Raw genomic sequence first — 11132 nt, 5'->3', positions numbered from 1 at the left:
ATGAAGGTAATCACATAAACTTACTATACTGAAACTTGCAGAGGTTATGAGTGTTGTTCAAGATCCCAACGCAAGTGCATTGTGGAATCAGAATTTTAAGTGAGACCTAATGAACTAAAAACAAACACAAAAACAAGCCCTTCCTGTGATAACCACGTTGCCTTTGAAGTCTTTTTTTTGGTGGGTTGGTAGAAACTGGTTCCAGTGTTCTGCACAACTGTACATTGTTTCTTGCAGACATGACTAGTTCTGTCCCCCCGCGGCCCCCTACCCCCGAGTTGATCCTCAAAGTTTCCTTTAGAATGGACTTGCTAAAACGCAGACATGCAAGTATTCATGACGCCTGTGGCCAATCGTTTCTCCTGCCATTGCCTACTTCGCTTCTGGATTATGTGAACAATTCACTGTCTTCATTTATGCTTTTCCCTCCTCCGAGAATTCCTTTCTCCCTATGGGGCACCTGGGACACCCACTTCATTTTTCAAAACTCAATTTACATATTATGTCTTTTGTGCACTCTTCTTTTTAGTGTTGTGATCACACGCTCCTTTTTGCTACCCTTGCACTTCTGCATGCCTGATTGTTGCACTCGCTACACTGTATTGTGACTGTAGTTTTTACATATCTCTGTGTTCTCCTAGGCAACATTCCTTTGGGCCAGGGACTACCTTTTTACATCTATTGATGCTGCCTTAGCATGTTACTTGTTGTGAAGTAGTTAGTTATAAAAATGAGATTGGAATAAATTAAAAATTGTTATGTACATATTACTTATTATCACTTTACAGATATAACAGGAAAAAATATTAATGTTGGTGCTGAAAGTTCACTTCTAGTAAGCGGTGGTGGTACTTGACTCTACTTATCATATTTTCCCCACTATTTTATATCTTTCTACCTGATAGCTCTTCTTTATTTCCATCTATGTTTCTTTATTGCTAAACCAAGAAAAACAGGTATGAGGGTAGGGCTAGGCCATACTTGGCTGGAATAGTAAAGAAATTGTGTGGGGTTTTGGTGAGAAAATCCTGAAGCATAGAGGTCTGCATCTTCCCTTTGAGGCATGTGGAGGGGTCTGCTTCTAAAGAGTTTTATTAGCGACTAGTCAAGATGCTTTTGCACAAGGCTCCTGATTAGCTGTTGGTATACTAAGAGTGAATCAGAGTTAGCGTAGTTTCTGATTTCTTTTACATTGTCAATGTGGATGATCATTTTTTACTGCTGGGGGTGGTGGTGATGGGGAGTGAGGGAATGTTCCTTTCCTGCTCCTGATGGTTCAGTCCCGTCAAGAGAGCTCTTAGGGTCATTTCAGCCCTGCTTCTTTACTGACTCTGCCCCAGGGTGATCAAGTGACTTATATAGAAAGCTTGAAAAGAATTAAGTGAGCATGCTTGCCTTGACTAATTCTGTCCTCTCCCTTGAGAGTGTGAGTGAGTGTCTTCTGTTTCTCTCATTCTGTGTATAACGAGTTAGTAAATCTGCCCAATTCTGGGATTCCGTTATGTGATCATTGCGTTCAAACTGGATTCTCAAGCCAGGGTTATCAACAGTAACAGGAATATTCGGCCCTCCATCTTTTCTCTTTTATCTTATTTCCTAATTTATTCCAAACCAAATGGAATTAAGGCATTGTACTTGCTGGAAGGTAATGAAAAGACCCTAACATTTGGTGCATTACCTGGGAACACTGAGAAATAAAAAGAAAGGAGCAGGCATTTTGGAGAGGAAAATGTCCATGTGGAAAATATTTTGGTACTGCCAAGGAAGGTAGTCTAGTGCCTTGGTCTTTAATGTATGGTGGGAAGTTGAGACCTTTGACTGTTTGAAAATATTTAGGTTTGTGCAGTAAACTGCTGAAGCCTAGAAAAGGTTTAATGCATGCTGTATAAGTGTCCTCCGTGCTTGCTGGGAGACTAATAAAGTTGGAGGCTTAACACAATAGAAGTTTACTATCTCACAGTTGTAGAGGCCAGAAGTGTGATATCAAGGCGTCAGCAAGGCTGCTCTCCCTACAGATGCTCTAGGGGAGATTCTATCCCTGCCTCTTTCAGTTTCTGGTGGTTGCCAGCTTCCTTGGCTTGAGGCCACATCACTCAGTTTTTGTCTCTGTCTTCACATCACCCCCTTTCTGTGTCTGTATCTTCTCTTTTGTATGTCTCAAATGTCCCTCTGCCCTTCTTGTATAATAAGGACAATTGTCATTCTATTTAGGACCCATCCAGATAATACAGGATGGAAATCCCATCTCAAGATCCTTAATGACATTTGCAAAACCTTTTTTTCAAACGAGGTAACAGTCAAGGATTAGGACATGGATATATACTTGTTGGATGGGGCCACCATCCAACCCACTATACCAGCCGTAAGATACTTTGATTTTGGCTGATGGCTGCAGCTTATGGCGTGGGAGAGGGGCTGTTTCTTTAGAGCCACTTAAGTAAAAGTCTGACATAAAGAAAAGGGGCGTTAGGGAGTTGCAGGTGACTGAGCAATACCTGGAGCGGAATGAATAAGGCACCTGGAGGATCTTTAGTATACAGAGACCTTTACCTGGCACTTGACTGGAGAGTGTGCAGGATTTTACAGGGCAGGAAAGTCTCAGGCAGCCGTCCACCTTGCCTTACTCTTCAGGTAGAGTTTTTCCCAAGCAGGCTTGACTGAGACAAAGACTCAATTGTAAGGAAAACATGTTTTGTAGAACTTGTCGGCATTGACACATATGGTCTACCGTAGGCTCAAGTGACTCCCTTTACATGTGGACCCAAGCTGACACTGGATTTGTCAATTATGTTGGAGAAAGAAGTGTTCTCTTAAAGGCAGCCGCCTTTGGTCTATGCAGTTCCATAGCAGGAGGCAGTGAAAATGGCCGTGGCGGCATAGGATTGTCAAATCTACACATCAGAACTGGAGGTGTAATGTCACTCGACAGAAGCCATAATCAGTTCAGTACTGCAGTGTGAACCACAAAGTCATCAAGGAGGAGGGATAACTCAAGAGTCCACGTGTGACAGATGCTCAGGGCTGTGCACTGCACATGGCAAATTCATAGTGACAAATCAACGTGAGGCTAAACGATTCCTCCTGGTTCGAAGTTGGCAGGTCAGAAATTTCAAATAAATGGCATAGACTAATGGACATCCTAGTGAGGCTGAAACGAAAGAGACTTTATCTTTCTCTCAGATGCCATTGAGTTTCTGCTATGTTCTTTGGTCGAATTCTGTACTGGATTCTGGGAACAAAAATGTGCCTAGTTTCACTCTTCTAGGAGTGGGGGATTGGCTTGCTTTTGAGATTGTTTTTAAATTTGGGGGATAGTGCTGTAAAATCAAATTGTATCTTAGGAACTCTTTAGACTCTTTAAAAGCATGGTTCACGAGGGACTTGATAAACTGATAAAACAGCCAAGGCCCTAAGAGACCCACACCCGTGTCAGTGACAGAAGTCCAAGCTACAGATACTGAAGGAGCCCTCAGTCCCATTCAGGCAATTAAAGCCCTGTCACTGAGAATGAACCAAATGTACATTTGGGAGGATTGTTTATGGACATTTAGGACTTTGGATTTTTAACCCACAGTAACAAGGACACTTGATTTCAAAATTGGGCTTTAATACTTTGGGACCTTAATTCATAAGAGCGTTTAATGTGTGCCCTTTTAATTTCTCTGTGAAGAATTTGATACCGGCAAAGGTGTACTTTCACCTTTGATTGATGATTGATGATTTCTGAATTGTATTACTGGATGCTTTTATGTATTTAACCTTAGTGTGTCATTTAACCTCATCAGCTTTCTGTGGTTAGCTGTGCTGTGGATGGCTGGTCGAACAAAAAGTTGTTTCTGATCATTGGATATGAGTAGCCCTGGAGTTAATTTAAATTAATGCAATTTCTCGCCCATATCAGAGACTTCTGGGATGAAACTCTAAGTCGTCCACCAGCAGTTCCCGGAGGCCACTCAAATGAGTAGCCCCATAAAAGTGTGAGCAGGACTGTCCTGATAAAGGTCTATTCTTTTTCCTGAAGGGAGAGTGATATTCCGTTAATTACAGGTTTAAAGGCATAGTTGAGTGGGTTAAGAGATTGAAAAAAACAGGGAAGCATTAGTGACAATCTCCCTTCTCATTCCTAATGGTACCTCCATGTGAAGGGAATTTGATTAGTATAACTTTTAACCTCCCTGCTCTTATATTCACTGACACTGGTTGGGTAAGGTGACCTACTTGACTGGCAAAGTTAGGAAGAATAACTGGCCATGCTTTGCTAAGCTCTTCTTTCCTTCCTCTTGGGAGTGAGTCTGGTGATAGAGAGACAAAAGTTCTCTGCTCCACTGTGGACATGCCCCTTTCACATGGGTTTGCCTGGAACCAACTTGCTGCAACAAAGTGTGTAAGTCTGGATAATTCTAGAATTCAGTTGACAGACTCACCTGACTGTCTCATGAAGCCCCTTTTTCCAACATTGGCTCTAACAGTAAAAAGTGACATAATGTGTGGGCTCCAGTGCAAAATGAAAATATAGTGCCTCTTGTTCAAACTGCAAAGAAAAAGTGTTGTTGAAAGTATTTGCACTGGGGTGCATAGTGTCCTTCCCAAGTTCATGTTCACCTGGAACCTGTGAATGTGCCCAAGTAAATTCTTTTTTCAGATAGAATCGAGATAAGATGACATCATACTGGATTAGGGTGAGCCCTAAATGGGTTCTATGGGTTGTTCTCTCTTCTCTTTTTCATCTTTTTCAGCCGAAGCGTTTGGCTAATATTGGGAAGTAACACGAGTAAGAAAGGATATGATAAGATTCCTTGGACATTCTTGTTTCTTAAAAAACAACTGCTTTCTTTCTGTGTTAGAAGTAAGTTCCGATTCAGATGGAAAGCGTGGCCTCCCGGAGCTGTTAACACCTTCACTTAGTCTTGGATGTGACCAGTAGCACAGAATTCTGGTGGAACTCAGTAAGACTCCAAATGGGTACGAAATAAGCATGTCATGGAAAGCACGCCATAAGCAGGGTGAAAACTAGATGGGAATGGGGCAGCAGGAATGGTGGCAGACACACATATTGCACATGTCTCCTCTGCTCATGCGTATATTTTATTGTCCCATAAATTTTACTTACAAAACGTAAGTTCAAAGATAAAATCATTAAGAATTTCAAGACAGCAATAGCAGAGCATGAAAGCAAGCAAGCGTGGGGCCCTTCTGAGCATGGCTCATGCGGGACTTGATCAACTGGTAAAAGAGCCAAGGCTCTGAGATACCCACACCATGTCAGTGACAGAAGTCCAAGCTAGAGATATTGAAGGAGCCCTCAATGCCACTCAGGCACTGAAAGCCCTGTCACTAAGAATGAACTAAAATGTAAATTTAGGAGGATAATTTATGGACATTTAGGACTTTGGATTTTTAACCCACAGTAACAAGAAAACTTCATTTCAAAAGAAAATGTGAGGTCTTCAAGTTTGCTTTGGTTATTGAGGGTCCTTTGTGGTTCCATATCAATTTTGGAGTCGTTTCTTCTATTTCTGCAAAAATAGGGGATTTTGATAGGCATTGTATTAAATCTGTAGATAGCTTTGTGTAATATGGACATTTTAACAATAGTTCATGAACATGAGATGTCTTTCCATTTATTTATGTCTTCCTTAATTTCTTTCAGTAACACTGTAGTTTTCAGTGTACAAGTCTTTCATGTCTTTGGTTAAGCTTATTCCTAAGTATTTTATTCTTTTTGATGCTATTGTAAATGGAATTGTTCTCCTAATTTCTTTTTCGGATTGTTCATTGCTAATGTGCAGAAATGCAAGTGATGCGTATATGTTGATTTCATATTCTGCAAACAAACTTTGCTAAGTTGTTTTATTAGTTCTAATAAATTTTTTGTGAAATATTTAGCATTTTCTACATCTTTTCCAATCGTTTCCCTTTCAGCCTAAGTGTATCCTTCAATCTAGGGGACCTTTTGACCTCCATCTTAGGCTTTCATCTTAATTCTCAACTTATTCAGAGTCTTAGTTGGTTAGTGTTCTCCTTATTGTTTGCCACTTTGGAGAATCCAACAACATGTTCTACTCAAGGTGAGACCTCTTTTCTCTTCCACCTCTGAAGCTGAATATCACTTATTACTTACTTCATTCTCTTAGAACTTAGCATTCGAAGTTTCAATGGTGATCTTTCTTAAAGGAGGTCAATATGCTCACTGAATTCAAGACCTCTGGTGAGTTGTGTCAAGTGTGTAGGAATCATATTAACTTGTTGGCTGTTAGCACCCCCGGAAACATTTCTCAAGTGGCATTTGAGCTTGATATTCAGGTTTATTGGACACCGCATTGAAGAGATTACCAGAATAAGAGTAGGCTGGTCTTTCCTAAAGCAGAGTTTATCCAAGGGTGACCTTGTAGCCACCTGCATCAGATTCATCCCCGTTGAGTCATTGAGTGCCCTCAACCCCCCTAAACTGTAAACTCCTTATAGACAAGAGTTATGTTTTATAGGTCCATCCACGTTGCTGCAAATAGCATTATTTCATTCTTTTTATGGCTGAATAATATTCCACTGTATATATGTACCACATCTTCTTTATCCATTCATCCATCAGTGGACATTTAGACAACTTCCATGTCTTGGCTATTGTAAATAGTGCTGCAATGAACATTGGGGTGCATGTATCTTTTCTTTCTTTCTTCTTTCTTTCTTTCTTCCTTTCTTTCTTTCTCTCTCTTTCTCTCTTTCTTTCTTTGTCTCTCTCTGTTTCTCTGTTTCTCTCTTTCTTTTTTCTTTCTTTCTTCTTTTATTGTCACACGGCATGTGAGATCTTAGTTCCCTGACCAGAGATGGAACCCATGCCCCCGGCACTGGAAGCACAGAGTCTTAACCACTGGACCACCAGGGAAATTCCAGGGGTGTATGTATAGTTTTGAATTAGAGTTTTCTCCGGATCTATGCCCAGGAGTGGAATTGCGGGACCCTATGGCAGCTGTATCTGTTCCTGCACGTCTCACATCAACCACCTGCACTCCAATCCTTGCTCTCAACGTCATCTTCGGGGAACCCAACCTGCGACAGGGACCTTGACAAGAAGAAATGGCTCAGGGAAAAGCTACCTGCACAGGGAGGAGATAGAGGCCATCGCCCCTGGGGTGCGGCGGGGAGAGTAGGCACAGAGATTTGTCATTTCACCCCCGATACTCATTTCAGCCCTCCTGGCTGCCCCACTCTAGGTCACCTCGGGATACAGAGGTGACCCGGTTAGAGTCCCTGCCTGTGCAGGAAGCTGGGTGGGGGCACCAGCGGGTCTGAATCATATTAGTGCAGGGCCTCCCCCGCGGCACTGGGGTTATTCGGGGCGGGTCACCCTCTGCTGAGGGCCCCTCCTGGGCACTGTGTGGGGTTTAGCAGCATCCCTGGCCGCACCCATTTGATTCCAGGGGCCCCTCCCCCCCACTTGTGACAACCACAGATTTTCCCCACACATCACGGAAGAACTGGGTGAGGCGGGAGCAGGATGGCCCTGGGCGAGGACAGCTGTGTTGAAGCAACCAGCCTGGCCCAGGGCAAGGTCTGCCCCAATCCCGTCAGCGCCTGCATTTAGAACTGCCCCTTTCCTCTCCCACCTCCCCTGCCCTGCAGTGGTCTCCGAGACCCCTCTCTCATCCCCATGTAATAAATCACACCTTCTCAGTTTACTGTTTGCTGCCCTCGCTAGAACGTGAGCTCTTTGAGGACAGGGATGCGGTTATGTCCCCAGCACCTAGAAGAGTGTCTGCTGTGTAGTAGATGCTTCCTAAATACTTGCTGAATAAAGGAGCTGAATAAAGGGATGAGTGGATGAATGAATGAAGGTTACAATGGAAGGAGGGGGGAGATGCCCTTTCTAGCTCTCGGGGGTTGGGAGATCAAGTGAAAGATCCGTCCTAAATAGGCTGACCAGCCTTCTGGGGTTCCCCGCGACTGAGGGTTTCCCCACAGTTCCAGCGCTCAAACCTGAAGGGTCCTGGGCAAACTGGGGGCGGGTGTTGGTCACCCTATCTAAGCACAGTAACAATTCCAGCTGCAGTAGCAATGGCCAATGACCTCTACGGTCTTATTGACCATGCACAGTTCTTTACCTGGCGGGGAAGGGTGGGCCGGGATTGGAATTCTGGTGATCCAGGGCGGGTGAGGGCACACCCCGGGCTTGTGTAGGGGAGTCCAGGAAGGTTCTGGAGGAAGTGACAGTGACACAGGAGGGAGGGAGGAGTCGAAGGAAGAACGTCCCACATGACAACGTGTGCCAATGGCCCTGGGCCCAAGGTCACACCTGACCAGGGCTTGCTTTTTTTTTTCTAATTTACTTTTTCCCACATGGATATGCAATTGTCCTAATGCCATTTATTGAAAACTCCTTAATTTCCCCACTTTCTGTCATAGCAAGTTCTCATATATCTGTTTCTGGACCTTTATTCTATACCATAGAGCTATACGTCCCATCCTTGCATCACTAGGGCTGTCTCATCACTATAACTTTATTTTTTATTCATTTTTTTTTTTTTTTTTTTTTGGCCGTGCCGTGCGGCATGTGGGATCTTATTTCCCTGACCAGGGATCGAACTCGCGCCCCCAGCAGTGGAAGCTCGGAGTCTTAATCACTGGACCTCCAGGGAAGTCCCCAGGGCTTGCTTTGACATCCATTGAATGGTGGCAGGTGGGCGCGGGGAGCAGCTGTCTGTGAGCCATCCTGTGTAGAAATGCAGGGTGGAGGGGAGGACAGATGGAGCGGGAGGGGGAAGAAGCAGAGGAGGGAGGGAGGCAGGGCGGGCGAGAGATAGAGAGTTTCCGGAGACTACAGCTCTGGCTGTGTCCTAGGGCATGAAAGCTGAAAATAGCTCCTAGTGCCGGAAGCCTTGGAGCCGGAGCCTGGGAGCCAGGGTGACTGGCTCTCCTCCCTGGTGTGTGTGTGTTGGGGGGGGGGGGGGGTGGCTCTGGGCTTCTCAGGCTGGGAATGGGGTGCACAGAGCAGGGACGGAGCGGGGACCCTTCTCTCTGGGACCTCGTGGGCCATCCTCAGCTCACAAAGCTGAGCCACTCCTGCCCTACGAGTGAGGGGCTTCTCCTCCCTGTCCCCTGGATCACACCCCCTCACACACAACTTCCCCGTGTGTGTTCCCAGCAATCAAGAGAATCTGTTTTTAAAAGATTTGGGGGAGGGGGGTAAACATACAAACAAGAGCAGAATGGATACTTTTTCAGAATGTGAATGGCTCTGTGTAAGCCCACCCCCAGGGTAACCACAGTCCTGACCTCTAACACCCTTGACGAGTCAGCCTTGGTCTGGGCTTGCGGACCCACGGAAGCTTCCTCATCCCCTCCTTCAGATCCCGTCGCTCCCTCGGCGTCTTTGTGAGAAGCACCCGGGGAAGTGGGACTGCTAGGCTGTACTGCTGCTAGAACTCCACCTGGGCTCCACCAGGCTCCAGCCCCCCGCCCTGTGCACCTCTCTGATCCTGAGGCACCTCAACTGGTAGGAGCCGCATCACCTTCCCTCCCGGGACTTGTGACACTTAAGGCAGACACCGAAAGGACAAGCCTTTGGCTCCCTGGCTGGCAAAGAGCAGCTACTCAATTGTCATAAGTGTCCGTATCAGTGAGGGTTCTCCAGACAAACAGAATCCATAGGGTGTGTGTGTGTATATACACACACACGTACATATGTACACGCATACAAAAATAGACAGCTGTGTATATATGCCGTATGCATACACACATATACACATATAGTATATACAATGCACACATACATATATACACACATATAAAATGCATAGTTTGTATATATACAGTATGTATACACACATATACACATAATAGATACAATACACACAGACATATACACTATACATACACACAAATAAAATGCATAGTTTGTATATATACAGTATGTACATATACGTATAACACATGCAATAGACACACCTAGGTACATATATATCATACATATATACACACATACAAAGATATTTAGGTGTGTATATAGACAGTATACATACATACACATATAATATATGCAATACATACACGTATATACATATGGACACACATATACACCTACATATAAAAGCACATAGCATAAAAATATATATGTACTGGATATATAAATTCATCGTATATATACATACATATATCATATATATATAAGATATAGACACATACATATATACAATGTATACACACACATACACACCTATATGTAAATATGCGCATGTACATACACATATAAATACATACGCAAGTGTGTATATAATAGTATATACAGATATACATATAATACCTAGAAACATATACACATACAGGTATACAACATATATACACACCTATATATAAATATACACTGTATACATACATACATACAGTGTACATATACTGTATATATACACACACCCATATATTAATATATGGGTGTGTGTATATATACAGCATGTTCACATTTATAATATGTATTCTATATATATACACAGACATTCATGTATACAATATATACACACAAATATATAGGCTTGTATGTATACTGTATATAGTACTTACACATATACTACAAACGCACGCACATATAAACATATGTGTATACATATATATAATATGTATACACACATATACAAATTAATAGGCTTGTATACATTCAGTATTTTTACATATATAGTTTTGTTTTAAGGAGTTGACTCATGTGACCGTGAGGCAGGCAAGTCAGGGCAGGACTCTGGGCTGGAGACACAGGCAAGAGCTGATGTCCCAAGGCCATTGGAGGAACAGTTCCCTCTTTCTACGGAACCTCATTTTTCTCTCCAGTCCTTCAACTGATGGACGAGGCCCACCCACGCCGCGGCATTGACAATCTCCTTTACTCAAAGTGGACCAATTTCAGTGTTCATCTCTTCTGAAAAATACCTTCCTGGCCACATCTGGAATAATGTTTGTGGCTGCCGGGGCCCCACGCAGTGCGCACATGAGATTAACCATCCCCGTGGCGATGATGACACTTTATTTTCTCCCTTGACCATTGTCACTACTATTCCAATTAAAATGGCAGCGCCATGAGGGCAGGGCATTTCCTTGTTTGCCAGTACTGAGCATCCAGGGTCTGGTGCCTAGCATAGGCTAAATACACG

The sequence above is a fragment of the Balaenoptera physalus genome, assembly GCF_965194825.1.
Source record: "Balaenoptera physalus genome assembly, chromosome: 3".
Taxonomy (NCBI): Eukaryota; Metazoa; Chordata; class Mammalia; order Artiodactyla; family Balaenopteridae; genus Balaenoptera; species Balaenoptera physalus.
This window is presented reverse-complemented; position numbering follows the sequence as displayed.